The following is a 16667-nucleotide window of genomic DNA, read 5'->3' on the forward strand; positions in this document are numbered from 1 at the left end:
TAAGCATCCATTAACTGATATCCAGTGTATAGGTAATGTCAAGTAAGCATCGGTTGTCCAAAAATCATTCTGGGTTTCAGGAAAACATGATCTCCAGGGACAAAGCTGAATTACCTTCTCTTCAATTTGCAGTTCTAGCAGGAAATGTCAAGAGATATTTACTTGTAGAATGGTTTCCATTCTTACCTCCCTTTCACCTTGTCTTCCCACCTATCACTGTTGCACTATCTAGCAAGCAAATAATCAATAACTCATTTGGAGAAGGTTAAGCTTCAAACTGTCCATCTCTTGGTAATGTATACAGTTTTATTTTACTTTACCCTGATATGTTATTGTGGTGCTATAAGTTGTTGCAACCTTCTGAGTTGTATTGTGATATTCTGCATTAATCACACTTTGCAGAGGTGCTATCAGAGATTGATTGAGGGACTAATAATCCTTGCAGAATAATCCCAGTGATTGCAGAAAATCAGAAAATGCAGCGTGCGTGTATATGGGTTTATAACAATAAAAGAGTTATGGGGGTAAATGTATTAATCTGCCAATATTCTGCGACTTTGCCGGGCAAATTTAAAACGGCAATGTGTGTCTTTAAACAAATTGCCGTTTTAAATTTGCCCGGCAAAGACGCAGAGTATCGTCGATTTGCTAGGATCGCAGATTAATACATTTACCCCATGGACTGTATACATTGTATAACATCATTGTATAACATTGTATAACATCTTACTTTTTGTTACAAGAAGCTGAAACCTCTTATCTTGGAATGTTTAGCGAGAAAATGTTTTTATAACGATTTAGCATTATTTGTCGGCCAACAGAAGAATGCAAAGACTTGTATATGTCAGCAGAGAATTTTGTACAATACTGTTTTCAGCAATGGGGTCCATTGTCCAGTTGAGCTTATGACATACTTGCCTATTTTCGGCAAGTGTAGTCCGGGAGAGGGGTGTGACTAGACGGCGGGAGGGGGCGGTGCATCAGTTAGGCTCCGCCTCAGTGGCGGAAATGCCGTTTTGTTGCGGCAGGTGGGGCCAAATTGGCGCGATTCGCCACGAAACGCGTCATTTAGGCTAGGCACTTGTGGGATGCGGGAGACTAGCCTGCTCTCCCAGGAGTCCATGAGACCGACCCGAATTTCGGAAGTCTCCTGAACATTCCGGGAGAGTTGGCAAGTATGGCTTATGATCTATTTTGGGTGGTCAGTACACAGTCAGACCTGCTCAGTGTCACAAAAAGCTGACAACTGGATTGATATCTGGGTTGCCAGAAACTATCTCAATATCATAAGTTAAATAATTATTTTGCAAGGCACAAATTTGGGGCAGCCATTGTCTGGGCTGAATCAATATTCAGCTTTTCAATTCATTAAGGACCAAAGCATGAAGTACAAGCTCTCACTGGTTCCTAGTGACCCAGCGGCATATTTGCCTGCTCTCCTTGAATGTCCGGACTCCCGGAGAGTAGACCACCCTCATGTATCCCTCCCGATCTTCTTGCTTAGTGGACGGAGCAAATCGATGCTGTGATGGCACAAATCACCAGGTCACAACTCTGCACATGTCCTTGGGATCTCCAAGTATAAAAAGTAGGCAGGTATGTCTGCTAGTCTGTATTTTCATGAATATTTCATTCAGCTAAAAAATGTCTGTCTCCAATGCGTGTAAGAGATAAGAACATTTTGAAACAAGGCCCACTGCCTAGAGGTGCAATTACAACTTAACCCTCAAGGTCCAATGCTTCTGGCAAATCTTGCATCCCTCATGAGAGGCAAGGGCCTCATCCAGTTAGAGGAACATCATACATGTGTGCCTGTCTGTGTGTGTGTCTGTCTGTCTGTCTGTCTGTCTGTCTGTGTGTGTGTGTGTGTGTGTGTGTGTGTGTTAGGAAATTTAGACTGTAAGCTCCAATGGGACAGGGACTGATGTGAGTGAGTTCTCTGTACAGCGCTGCGGAATTAGTGGCGCTATATAAATATATGGTAATAATAATAATAAATATTTGCTAATTGTCCCTATTTTCCAGGCCATTCTGAGGTTTTAAAGATTTATCTGCACAATACGGTGCCTCTTCTTCACTTAAATGCAATTGTTACCATCTATTTTTATTTCCCGGAATAAATAAATAAAGTATATATGACATATTGTGGATTGTAGTGTCGTTGAGACAGTATTGTGCCTGACTTGCTTATAATCACCAGCTCAGCAGCAGATTATCCCTGCAACCTATGTTAGAATGTTGGCCGGGAAGTTCCCATTGGTGGGTTTTTCTCTATGAAACATGGTTGTTTTTGTTTCTGCTGACGTCTGGATGCGGCTCTTATTCACTTTCTAGAGCAGAACCAGTTTGGTGAAACCCAATCACTTCTTTTGGCATCGATTTACAAAAAAAAAAAAAAAAGCGTATTGAAAAATGATATGATTGCTTGAAATTCAGGATGTTTATTTATTTTCCTGTTAATTGATGACTACTAGATTATATTGTGGCCAGTGTCGTATTACACAGCCAGAGCATTCACACAATTCCATTCCCTCCTTTTGTCTATGCATACAGGGTTATATTGTCACTGTTGCCAGGCAACACGCTGTGTGTGTAAGTTAGAAAGGCGCAGAGAATAGGAAGACAAAAGCCATTGATATTTTACATCAAGGTCAGTGTCAATTTCAGGTTACCTTGGTAGTAAATATTGCTTTTAAGCAGACAAGTATCTGGGGGGAAAAAATAGCCGCTTTATCAGCATGAACGGCAAACAAAGCTAATGTTTCCTATTTATATATATATGGCTGCGGCTTTCGGAGATGAATAATAGACCTGAAATAGCTGACATGTTTATAACTAAATACGTCCATCATGCTGTCTATCCCTCCGCTGCTGCAGGTTGCCTTGTTATGAGCAATATACTTCTGTAACTGAGCAGGCAGAGAGTAAATGACAGCATTGTAGACTTGCTAACTTGCTGTGAAGTAATGTATTATGTGAACTGGAAGACAGGAACAATGCCAGTGATATCACAGATTGGGGTCTAAAACGTTTTTGACCTGTATCAGACTCCATTAGGACATTGTCTTATAGGTGCAAGAGGCGCTTCAGCTGTCAGTATTGAATTTGGGAGGTAATACAACAGGGCTCCGTTGGATTGATAGGGTAACGCAGAACGTTGTATTTTACCTTCATGATTCCTATCTAAAAAATTCGCATTTTAATAGTCATTTACGCAATGTGTCCAAAGGAATTTATAGCATAATTAAAGTATTTAGAAATATATTAGAAGCTAAAAAAAGTATATTGTTTTGATCAGTTATGTCATATGGAAATTACTATGGCATGGTGGCACAGTGGTTAGCATTGCTGCCTCAAAGCACTCGGCTTATGGGAGTGTAACCAGGGCTCTATCTATATGGAGTTTATATGTTCTTCCCATGTTTGCGTGGGTTTCCTCTGGGTGCTCCAGTTTCCTCCCACAGTCCAAAAACACTAGTAGGTTAAAAGTGGTGTGTGTTAGGGAATTTAGATTGTAAGCTCCAATGGGGCAGGTGACTAATTACATACTCTTTGTACAGCGCTGAGTCAAATAATTGATGCTTTATAAATAATAATTACAAATTTTTATTTACTATAATAAATTCAATGTAAATCACGAAACTAATGTAAATATATTCTGGGCACAAATGCATTGGTCATTGTATAAAGTGGGCATTTAGAACCCATTAGAATTGTAATATAATGATCCATATTATGGAATTGTGCTTCACTATAACCGTGTAGAGCAGTTTATACCATACTCGCCAACCTTATGTTGGCCGGGTCCGGGAGATCCTGTAGGGCAGTGTATGGGCAGAGGAGGTGGGGCTTCGCGATTCGCGTCATTTTGACCAGCCCCCGGTGATGTAATGCCTGTTTTGGGTCTTTTCGCAGTGTAAAAAGACCCTAGACAAGCATTACATCACTGGGGGCGGGGCTAAAATGACGCAATTCGTGAAGCCCCGCCCCCTCCGCCTGTACATTCCGGCTGTAATTTTATTGAAGTGGGCAGATGGGCCAGATGCGGGAGAATCGCCAACTCTCCCGGGAGTCTGTGAGACTGACCCGAATTTCGGGAGTCTCCCGGACATTCCGGGAGAGTTGGCAAGTATGGTTTATACATGAGCTGCTCCCAAATGCCTGTACTTCAGCAGTGTCCGTATACTTTTTATAAGTCATCCCTCTGAACTAAGCCTTAAAACTTATGTCCCCATTACAGGAGTTGGGGTTTATAATATAGACTATGTATTTAAATTTAATACACTTTGATCCTCAACAAAATGTAGAAGACAATTTGCAGAAACAAAATTCTCTCGTGCCAGGGACCCATTAATTATCTAAATGGTTGCTCCCCCCACCTATACTGTTCTGATTGCTGCTCTGTTCGCTCGCACCAGTAATGGTATTTTGGCGGATTCTCAAGCTGGTTTTTTTTTTCAAAACACTGCTCTCAATTTCCATCAGCAAATGTTACAATTCTTTCTCCGAAGTTCCAAAAAGCTTGTGACAGATTTGTTCATTGTAGAAAACTTTGGCGACAAGCTAAGAATATGGCACAGAAAGATTATTTACAAATTCTTCTTTTGAGTTATCTACCTGTTCATGCACCTGTTTCTATGATATATGCACAGGCTAGCGTGTCAGTAATAGCCTCTGTTGTGGGAGCAAACTTTTGGGAAGAGCTCAATAGACCTATGTAGTGGCTGCAATAGTGCTCCTGATTCTTCATCCCAATGCAAATTTGCAATTTTTATTTAACCCCTCGGATGACCATAAATTTGGGTTCTGACCATTACTCTCATTATGGATGGCGCAACTGCATTTATAGGCATACAAAAAAAACAATGTAGTTAAACATTAATTGCACGTGGCACATGAAATAAGCTTCATGACTTAATCAGTACTTAAATGAGTCTCCAACAAACAGAGGAGGTCGTTCATGCAGCACAAAACGCAGTTGAAAAGCTGCTAAATTCACAATGTGGCGCGGGGGTTTATGGAGGAAGATGGCGGCAGAAGTTTGCACAGACTGATGGGAGGAATTGGGCGGGGTGTAGGCGCGCCCTCGTAAGTTTGGAGTAAGCGCAGCATTCAACCTAGCAGAAAATACATTTTCTTTTTGCGGGCAAGATGATTGAAATGAGAGGGCAGAGAGGGGGCTTTTAAAGGTACTCTTTGCCGTATAGAGGGATGAATAGACTTTTTCACTCTGTGATAGGACATGAATTTGGTCTTCGAGTCTGTCCTAAACTTTTCTTGAAACCCATTATAATGCTCCTTGTTGCACTTTGCCGGAGAAGCGTATTTTCAGGCGCAATCCATGCAATGTAAGAAAAAAAACCTCACACAAGACTGCCACGTGTCATAAAAAAAGTCCCCCCTCTCTCATTATTATTTATAAGGCACAAATTATAATTTAGTGTAAGTGCAAAAACTTTAATTCAAGGAGCGGAGTGTTGTAAAGTTGTAGAAAGTGGGACTTTTGTGTGACACTCTTGCACATTGCCCGTCTTCAGCTCTTTCCCAATTTCCCCACCCATAGCAGGGGCAAACGCAGGATTTGTAGATGGGGGTTTCCACACCACGCCGCCAGTGGGCGTGACCAGCATGCATGGGGGCGTGGCTATAATTTTAGACAGTGCTTGGCTGCTCTCCAACTCTTTATATCCCCATACTATACATGGGCAATGCTGCATTCACTACTGTTAGGTGCACGCAGCTCTCCCTTTTCATGTAGAGCCGTGTGAAACGGGGGCAGGGCTCAGGCACCTCAATTATACAGTGCCCCAGGCTTGGAGGGGGTTTCCAGGCACTATGAAACCCCCCCTCGGTTTGCCAATGCATAGGTCATCCCTTTCCGGCAGGCTGGATGCTCATCCCCTCCCTCCTCGGTCTCTGCACATGCACATAGCGCAGTAAAGACACCAGGTCACAACCCAGAAGTTCCTCCTTTAATTGCAGTGATAATGCCGTCATCTCCAGGACAGCCTCTCATCAGACGCTCTGACCTATGACTGTTTAATAAACTATACTAACCAACTTTTAATGTTTCCCCTCCGGGATATTCCATAGGGGAGGAGCATTGTCAGTACGTAGTGGGGGCAGGGTGCCACAATTTTTTTATTTTTTATTAATGATTTGGGTTTGTTTGTTGGTGGTGAACATGGGCATTAGTCTCTGCTCATTTTTGCTATTTACGCCATCAAGGCTTAATTTTATAAATTAACTCAATTCTAAGACATTTTAGAAAATGAGGTTGGTAGTTTTTGGTGTCTGTATACAGCGGCTAAAATCAAAAGTGGAAAACATACTTCCAATTTTTCATAAATAGCCCCCTAACATTTAATTTCTTTAGAAATTGCACTGCTGTTGCCTTGCTGCCAGTATTATTGTACCCTGAGATGAGCTTTTAAAATCCTTAAAGTGGCTTTTATACTTGTATACACCAAGTCAGAACCTAACATCTGCTGTCATAGTAACTGCATATGGAAATTAAATTAATGCATACTTGCCAACATGGGCAAGATGATTCCCGGGAGGTCTGGGGTGCAGGTGAGTGTGTGGGGGAGGGGCTCGAAGAATCGTGTTGTCAGCCCAGCACCCAAAACAGACATCAATACTCTGAACCAATAAAAAGAGGGGGTGGGGCCATGATGACACGTCCATGACATCACTAGGCCCTGCCCTCTCCGTTTAGTTTACACAGCCAACCAGGATGAGGGAGAATTGTCTGCCCTCCCAGGAGTCCGGGAAGACTTCCAGAAATTCGGGAGTCTCCCGGACATTCCGGAGGAGTAGGCAACTATCAATTAATGACAATATTTTTGACACGCCTACAAATCGCCTCACAACGTGACCATTGTGGTCCTGTATTCACGGTTCTCTGTTGACCTCATGCTAATCAGCCCGGGCCCAGGTGTGTGGCGAAAATGGGAACAACTCACACACTTGGCACCGTATACTCAGAAGAAAGTATTTTGTCTACAGGTGTATCATGTGGGTTTTACACGCATTCTTTCTCCAGTGATTGCTATATAAGTGAAAGTGAGAGAATACATTAAGATGTGAAGATGCAGTGTGGGGAACCTGTCTAAGAGCGAGGCTTAGATATAATAGATAGATGTCTCTGTCTTTTTCCATTTCAGTAACTGCCTGGTCTCATCATTTCAAACATAAATGACCTTGCAGTTGCATAAGAGAAATACACAGTATTAATGATTTCTGACGGTGTTTATGGCTGGTTTCACTGAAGCGCTGTCAGATTCTGATGGAAATATTTGCATGAAAGCAAATTCTGCAAAATACCATCTAGCGAGGTCTAAGCTAAACAAATTGCATTGGGAACAATGAACGGTAGGAAAGCCGATATGGTAATCACAGCACAATGCTAAAAATTTTATACAGCTTATTTCATTCATAACTTACCAACATTGGGGCTGATGCAGGGTGAGTACAACACCAGTTTGCGGGGCGTATCTTGGGTGAAGTAGCTCTGCCTTACGGGTACATGCCTGTACCTGGGGAGGAGGGAAGGGGGCGTTCTATCAGGCTGAGTACTGTAAGGGCATGATCGCGCTTTTGCTGAACAGATGCAGATCAGGACACAGACTCATATATACGCCTGAGAAAGTCGTATTATTTGCGGGTGGCAAGAGGTAGGTGCAAATAGCGTGTTATGATGACGGTCTCTGGCATTAGTGAACCGCTTGCATAGGCAAACCGAGGTGGGGTGGGGGGGAGGGGGTTCCTAGTGCCTGGAAACCCCCCTCCAAGCCTGGGGCACTGTATAATTGAGGTGGCTGGACCCTGCTCCCACTTCACACAGCTCTGCTTGAAAAGGGAGAGCTACTTGCACCTAACAGTAGTGCACGCAGCATTGCCCATGTATATTATCGGGATAGGAAGAGATGGAGAGCAGCCAAGCACTGTCTAAAATTATAGCGACGCCCCGCATGCATGCTGGTCACGCCCACTGGCGGCATGGTGTGGAAACCCCCCTCTACAAATCCTGCTTTTGCCCCTGGCTTGTGATTGGCTGTTTGTAATTGTATAGCCGATGCTGATTGATGCTTTCTTCGTCGCTCTGGCATATGTTGTGCTTCTGTGTGCATATTTAAGTAAAGCTTTTTTTTTTGTACATGAGACGGGGAGTTGTTTCTGCTGTATTAGAGAGGTTATTTTAACTTTTATGGATGCATTTATTGCACATAAAACAGATGGATAAAAACATGGATGGAAATGGGGTGTAAGGGTCTGTGACGTATTCCTGCTGTAAGATGCTCTCCTGCTAATGGTGCCCAGCTGCATGGTTCTTAAGATGCATACTGCTCAGAATATGGGTGTTAATATGCTATATTTACTTATCATCATCACCATCTATTTATATAGCGCCACTAATTTTGCTGCACTGTACAGAGAATATTTGTCATTCACATCAGTCCCTGCCCATTGGAGCTTACAGTCTAATTTCCCTAACACACAAACACACACACTTTTTAATTTTGTAAGCAGCCAATTAACCTACTAGTATGTGTGACTGGATCACTTATAAATAACTTATGGTATAAATCTATTTAAAGGAAATAGCGCAGGACGCTTTTTTATATAATTGCACATGTACTTATGTTTGATATTGTGTATATTTTGGTAAAGGAAATATTTTTATTTCTGAGACCAGGGGAGCTAATTCGTTTTGTGTTTTAATTTTGCTAGAGAAAATGCATTATTTCTGAGGTATATACCTGATGCAATAAGTATTTGTTGTGGAAGTTTTTTGTGTATTTTGGTGACTTGTTTGAGGTTTTGGGAATTCTCAAGTGGATGAAATGTGTATTGTGCAACTGTCTGAAGAAAGGACCCATGTTAATCTCATGTTAATTAGACATTTTGATGTGTGAGGGTCCAATGCCTGAAGGCACAGGAAGGTTTAGTTAGACTTGCTGTTAGATTTACTCTGTGTCTACAACAGGATGCAGGATATCACAGCAAGTTTTAGGATATCACAGATAAGTGTAAATATTATTATCTCTGGATTGCATGTAAATCCATGTTTGGGTAAACATATTGCATCCTGATACTAAAAATAGCTCAGACTTCAGGGGGCTGGCTTACCCTGTGAGGCTGTGTCCAAAACTGCATAAAAAAAGCACTATTTTGCATTGAAAATTGTTCTTCTTGTTTCATCTGACCTGCTCACTGGTACCTTCAACCAGTGTGAGCAAATAAACATCACTTGCTTCAATCAAAGTCCTGCTTGGGAACTTCTCTATCCCTGTGACCTACAGATTAGACCCAACTGTAATCCGTTCCCAGCTGTTCTAAGGTTGGGACTCAGCTTTCCGGTACCACCGCTCTGCCCGCTACCTAGCAGCTCTGGTCAGTGTGATAGGCCAGGAGGGATCCATCCCCAGCAACCCTGATCCATAGGAAGAGGTCAGGGGTACCAGCCCAGGTACACCAGTCATGGGGTAAACCAGCAGCGACAGTTACCCAAAAGAAACAGGATGCCCGGTAAGGAGTCAAGTGGTGGTAACATTTGTAAGTCCCTCCTACTGCGGTTAGAGGGCGCATTTGGGATAACAAAAAGGGAACGGTGTCAAAGTTATTGCTAGGAACCGGCTGGACTCACAGACAGGGTGGCATAGGCGGTCCATCCTGTCAGAGTATGTTTTTGGAGTGCTGGAGGAAACTGGAGCACCCAGAGGAAACCCATGCAAACATGGGAAGAACATACAAACTCCACAACATTTATATTTATCCAGCAGTGGATCCATCTCTGATTCTAATATGATTCTGACCTTCTAGCTCATATGTGTCTGAATACCTGCATTATGCAGATTGTGCTAGTATGTTGCTGTAATTGGCTGTGCTGGTGTCCAAGCTAGAGATAACTGCGGGAACTAGCATTCATAGTATAGTATGATGTCCCATACTGGTGGTGGCTATAGATAGATGAACCTGGAGACCTAGGCAGTATGGGAGTCATAGAGTCACCTAAAGTCTTAGAATTTGTGGGAAATAACATGTTTATTCTACTTAAAAAAAAGGGTTTTAAATGTATGCTTAGAGTGCACTTTCCCTTTATATCCCTGCTAATAGAGTACTTTGGCTGGCTGGCTTGCTGATTACAACAGACGGGTAGACTGCTCCTTATTTCACTAATAAGGGGATAATTCTCTTACAATACAATGGCTTGGAATCCGTGATGGGCTCCAAAGTCATTAAGGCATGATCATTTGGGGTGTGGTCATTTGGGGCGTGGTCATTTGGGCTTAGTCATTTGGGATGGGGGGGGTCCAGGAAAAAAAACATCAGAAAGCCGTCAAATAGGAGGTAATGACAAAACTGGACTCTGATTTTGATGAACGTCTGACATTTTTCCCATAATATAAGTATTAATATAATTTTGAGTATATCACGTGCACATTATTGGTTTTACATCACAAGTCTTTATGAGAGATTAAACAGCGCTGGGTAATATCATATTTTTGTCACATTCTTCCCATAACAACAGATAAGAGGTAAGTACAATGCACATGACACCAACTTACACATTCCCCGGACTTTGCTATGTCTGGACAAATCAGTGTTGTGCTTTGAAATGCAGAGTAGTTCCCTAAGCTACAAAATACATTGTCAAGTTCATGTTTTTTCTCTATGTCTAATTGATTTTGATTGGCTGTGTGTACACGGATCACCGTGTCTATTGGACAGCAGTTAGGACTAACTCTTTCTTAGTCTCCCAAAAGGCCTATCTGGGTTATAGGCGGAAATCATTATAATATTTAACTGAACACTAAGCTAATCATTTTCCTTCTGTGGCCCCGTAATAGTATGTCATAGTATGTCTGTCTCTGACCTCCCAGATAGGAGAACCTGCCTCACTTTTATTGTTTGTACCAGAAGGGGCAGGAGGGGTGCAGTAGGAGCGTGAATGCTGTTATCATTCAAACATCCCCTATATTAAAATGGTATTCAAATTTGGGGGTAAATTATTAACCCCCACATTTAATACAGAGGCCCTGCATTGCATTAATGTGCCCTGAAATATATTAATAGTTACAACCCACGCTGCATTAACTAATAAAAGTCTTATGTCTGATACCTTAACCTCTTTTACCTTCTTCATCTTATTCAACTATAACTTTAAAGTAACGACACAAGACTTAAATAGGGCACAAATAAATTATTTATTTATCTATGGTGGAGGTGAATAAAGCAGTCAGTCCGACGTGTGCCAGGCAAAACCCAACTGTCCTAGCATATCCTTAGGACTACTCACTGGGGAACAACCAAACCCCTGGGTTCAAGTGGGGGACCAACCAATCAAATCCCGGGAGCACATATCTACCACCTGGACGGGGCACCACGTCCCAATTCTACCGAACCCGCCCCTCCTCTGGGCTATAAGGGAAGCAACCACAGGGCGACCCACGGGGGCGGTACCTGAAACCGAGACGAATAGCCGATTCACTCGAAGAGAGGCGGGTTCACCATGCTCAATACCGTAAATGTGCGCCCAAACTACTGGCCGTTGACTGTACTGCTTTTCCGACCAATACTCCATCCATCTTCGCTGAGAAACATGCCGGCCTCCAACGCTGATATCCATCGTAACAGCATCCAGTCGACTCCTTTGTCTCCCAGGAACCAAACAAAACAGGAAGGGTGGGTGGGCAACATCCAGATCTGCCAAGACTGAACAACACTCCGCCCATCCAACTTATAGCCCTATACCCCTCCCCTATGACACCACATGGGCGTACCAAATAGTTAACTATTAACACTCCAGGGAATAACTCAGTTAAAGATATAGCAAAGCTTTTATTATCCTTCGCTCCTATGCAGATCTCAGTTCTTATAGTTTATGTTTACGTTCACTTATAGATGTACTTGCATAATTCAACATAATCCTGCCACATATCCCCAGCTGTTTGTAAGTGTTTCTGGTACATCAAACGATAAAAGTGCCAGCATTCCAGTGCAGTAAGCCTTACAGGCCGGACTGACTAGCAGTAAATAGGTTACACTTAAAGGTGTCTAAACTAGAGATGCCCACTGACCCTCGTGAACTGGTTTTGGATCTGGATTAGCTTCGTGTTTTGGTTTTGGCAAAACCGCCCTCGTGTGTTTTATAATATGCTAAAATCACATAATGTTGCTCTTTTTTTTGTTCCTACATTATTATTAACCTCAATAACACTAATTTCAAGTCATTTGCAGGCAATGTTGACCACCTCACAGGTCACAATATTATTTTCATACACTTTCGAACAAATACTGCAGCGACCTGGCTGGATGGTAAGCGACAGAGCAATGACACAAACACACAGCAGTTCCTAGCACATCTAGGACACATTGGCACACAGCAATGTCAGAAAAGAAAAATGGGGGTCTGTCTTGGGCAGTGTAGTGGCTGGGGGGGGGGGGGGGTTGGACATGTCATTTTGGGGGTGTGGCTACCCCGTGACTGTAAAGCGCTAGGCAGCCCATTAGCTATCTCCCTGCCCCCAACATTCACGGCGGGACAGAGCCCTAAGATCGGGACAGTCCCGCTGAAATCAGGACAGTTTGGAGGTATGGTTTGCCTAGCCTAAACTTTTTCAGTCATTTTTCTGCAGAATCTACTGACCTACATTTCTTCTTGCTGTAAGTAAGAGAACCTACTTGCATGCCAAGCACATTTCAAGATGCAGACACCCCTATAACAGCAATCTGCGCCTAGTTTTGTGGAAATCTGAAAAGGTGCACTGTGGGGACAGTAAATAGTCACATCAAAGTACTACTTTAATTTGGGACCACCCTATTTATTAATTTCAACACTTATTTCTCTCCTAAAACACTGCTTATTTCTCTCCTAAAACACTGCTTGCCAAATTTACAGCTTAAATTGATGTAGGTGAGCGGGCGTGGGAACTGTCTTTCTTAAATGTGGTGTGTGCTTCAAGATATTTATTAGATTTGTGTGTTTTGAAGATTTTTATTACATGGGTGTAAATGTACGTACAAAAAGTCCTTTCCTGCAGAAGTACAAATGGTAGCTGCAAAGTGCGTACCATTATAAGTACAGGGCCGAGACTTCTGCTGGGTGAAAAATATTACTCACCCTCAAACTCCACCGATCCATACGCTTTCCCACATAGCCAGGTGTGCTTGCGCTAAAGAAGTCTGTAATGTCACAAAAAACATTTGTTCTGTTTTTTTGTACTTTTGCGGTTTCCAAACAACCTTTTGTCAATTTGACATTTTATTTAATGTTACATTTTATGATGGCCTAAGCTACTCATTCCTCATCCTGTCTTATATTTTAGTAAAATGTGTTTCTGTCTTTTTACTTGTAGTATTATTAAAAAAAAATAAAAAAAATGTTATCCATCGCTTGCCAGTCAAATAAGTCGATTAAGTCAACTTTTAATGCCATTAGGTACCTGGAAACCTCATATGTTTCAGCAATTGTTTGCAGGCCGCAAATGCTGAAATGTTGCAGCCGATATCGAGCAATGACCATGATGGCCAGTAATGAAAATACTGTGTTACTTGCTTCTGCACAGTTAATATCCTGCTTACCTGTGGCCAGACAGGGCCATCTTTTCCATTGGGCACGATGGGCAGCTGCCCGGGGGCCCCACGGGCAAGGGGGCCCCATAGGCACGGCTCTTAATGAGAATAAATAATCCTGCAAAAGAAAAAAACCTGCAAAAAAAACCTACAAGGGTCACTGAGCAAGTACATCTATCTATCTCTATCTCTATATATCTATATCTATATCTGTATCTGTATACATCTATATATCTATATCTATATCTAGGGGCCCCGGTGCACTGCTGTGGAGGGACAGAAGATGTCAGAGCCGGTGCCCGTGAAGAGGGCGAAGATATCCGGCAGCGCTGTGCCCCTGGAGGGGCTGAAGAGGTCCCCGATGGTGCCCAGCTACAAGAAAGAAGAGGAGAAGTACTCACCCGTCCATCGATCCAGCGGCGGTGAGTATAACTTCTTTTTTGCAGGTCCTGTGCGCGGGGGAAGGATGAGCCAATCAGGGCTCATCTTTCCCCGCTGGCCAATCAGCGGCCGGATGCGCGAGCCAATCGCGGCTCGCGCCCGGCCATTCAAAAGATTGGCGCCGACGCGAGCCAATCAGCGCTCGCGCCGGCGGATGACGTCACGCCGGCGACTATATAAGTCGCCGGGTGGCGCCATTTTGGCAGAAGTCCGTCGGCGGGGAAGAGAGAGGACGTCTCGTCCAGACGTCCATCAACAGAGCCAGCAGCAGCGGCGGCAGGGGGCCCTTGTAAGGGCCGTGAGCTACCCTGCCACCAGAAGACTTCAATCAAGCCGCCGGAGCGGAGAACGTCGGCGGGGAGCCCTTGTAAGGGCTGAGAGCGCCCCCGCCAAGCAGCCTTCAACAGCGCCGAAGAGGAGAAGAGGCGCCGCCGGCTGGAGGGTCTGGAAGACCCGGAGAAGAAAGGAAGAAGACGGCGTGTCAAGTTGAGTATCCTGCGCAGAGCAGGTAAGTATACTCAACGTTAAGTTCGGGCACTAGGCCCGTGGACACAGTCGGGCACAAGGCCCGTGGCACAATAAAGTAGGGGCACAAGGCCCAGGGACCTGGGCACTAGGCCCCAACGAAGTAGTGGGCCAGTAGGCCATTAGTATTGATATAAAGGGGACAAGCCCCTGTTAGTTAGAGAGGGGGACTCAGAGCCCCAGGTGTACAAGGGCACAAGGCCCTTAGGTAGTTAGTGGCCTAGAGGCCATAGGAAGGCCAGAGGGCCTGGTTAGAGGCTGGTAGCCTGTAGGTTATTAAGGGCACAAGGCCCTCAGTTAGTTAGGGAGGCCACAGGCCTCAGGCAGGGGCTAGGACCCCTAGGTAGTAGGGCACAAGGCCCTAGTGAGTGGGCTCAGAGCCCTGAGTTAGAGAGGGGGCGGAGGCCCATTAGTCAGAGCAGAAGGCTCTGTGTGTAGCTGGGCAGAGACCCATGGTGTGTAGGGCATAAGGCCCCGGGTGGTGTGTGGTAGAGGCGTGGGAGCCTCGTGAGAGTAGGCGCGGTCCTGTGTTCGGGTAAGTAGCGGGCAAGGTACTGTATACTGTATCTATTTATTCTGTCTGTGTGGCGAGTGTAGTTTACATTACAGTATTTTGGTGTGCTTTCTAACTGTGTCCAGGGGCAAGATGTCAGGCCCCCATTAAAGGTAGGCTCTTGTTTCCTGTGGTTTTCCTGTGCTAACCCGTGCTGTGGGGGACAAGTGTAAGTACCAGCATACACATAGTCAGGGGAGAGCACATGTAGTTTCCCTGTCCCTTAGGTCCCCGGGGTCACACTGGTACCCAGAGGGGGTGGCTGAGTGAGTTGGTGGCAGTACAGCACACCTTGAGGCAGTTCCAGGGGCGGCCGTGGTTCTGATCAAGGGTCCTCAAGGCCGGTTCCGTGCAGGTGGACCTGTGGTTCCGGACGTAGGGACACGTGTGAGATACCCGAGTACAGGCAGTCGGGCGGTTCAGTTCGATCGGCTGTTCCGTGCGGCAGTCGGCCCGCGGGTTAGTGTGCTGTTTTACTGAGCCTCAGCCGGGCTTAAAGAACCCGTACTTAGGGCCTGTGTGTGACTCCATAGCAAGAAGGCAGCTTCTTGGTACGACCTGGGTGAGGGGGTTAGGAACCGCCCTCCGGTTTAGGCTGTGAACACCGGCTGGTGTTCCCCGTAGCGTGTAACCAGTAGTTCCGTTAGTGCACCACATTTAGTTAGTCTTAGTGTTTGACTTAGTTGCGTTGCCGACCATTAGAACGTTGTTAGGGTCGGGTCGCCGTTGTAGTTAGTCCAGTTTTGTGGGTGCCATCTTAGTTCACGGAGAGCGTAGAGGGAGGCTGTGTGTTCTTGTCATCCGCAGGAGTCGGGGAGGTGCAGGAGAACCGGATCGGAAGTGGGAGTGTCCCGGTGAGTATCACGCTCGATTCCCCCTTTCGGTTAGGCCCTCACCGGCAGGTGTGTGAGGTACTTGAGGCGGGATTAGTCCTCGGATTAGTCTTGGCCTTCAGTGCCTGTAGTCCCCCGCGTCTTGGCAAGAACAAAGTGAGGAGGCGGCAAGGAGCTTGGACTGACCGTGTCCTTGTCCTTTGCCGTAGTCTCGGACAGCCCTTACCTGGTAGGCACGGCCGTAATCTCTGCCTCTATCTTAGAGGGACGTGATTGGAGGTGGCTGCGGATCTGCTGGGATCGGATCGCAGCTGGGAAATCAGAAGCGGACTGGAGGTGACCATCGTTTACAAGGTGAGTTATTTTCTGTTGCGTCTGTCCCTGTCTTTCCCCGCAGGGGGCGTTACACTGCTTTGCCCGGGGGCCCATAATGTTGTTAAGATGGCCCTGTGGCCAGATATGCTTAATGTTCTCATGTATTGTTTGGTCTGATTAGTTCATTGTTGTTTTTCATTGTATAACTTTGCATCCTGTATTCATTGTTCAATTTCTAAACGTGAGCCCTGTTCACTCCTCCCCTCCCCCCCATGTTTGGTGCTCGCTGGAGACACTTTGTGGCACCTAATAATTAAATGATAATAATAATAGTAATTATATCTATATCTGTATATTATAACACTTTTGCTGTGTAAGCAGAGGACTGTGGCTGACAGAGCCCACGGAGGCACTGTGTTAAT

The 16667-nt window shown here is 44.7% G+C and overlaps 1 protein-coding gene across 4 annotated transcripts in view; it reads left to right on the forward strand.

The window, feature by feature from the left end:
* The window catches only part of CACNB2 (calcium voltage-gated channel auxiliary subunit beta 2), a 243637-nt gene that overhangs the window by 114788 nt on the left and 112182 nt on the right, over window positions 1-16667 (forward strand). The gene's annotated exons all lie outside the window — the stretch shown is intronic.

This window comes from Mixophyes fleayi, chromosome 5 (genome assembly GCF_038048845.1).
Source record: "Mixophyes fleayi isolate aMixFle1 chromosome 5, aMixFle1.hap1, whole genome shotgun sequence".
NCBI lineage: Eukaryota > Metazoa > Chordata > Amphibia > Anura > Limnodynastidae > Mixophyes > Mixophyes fleayi.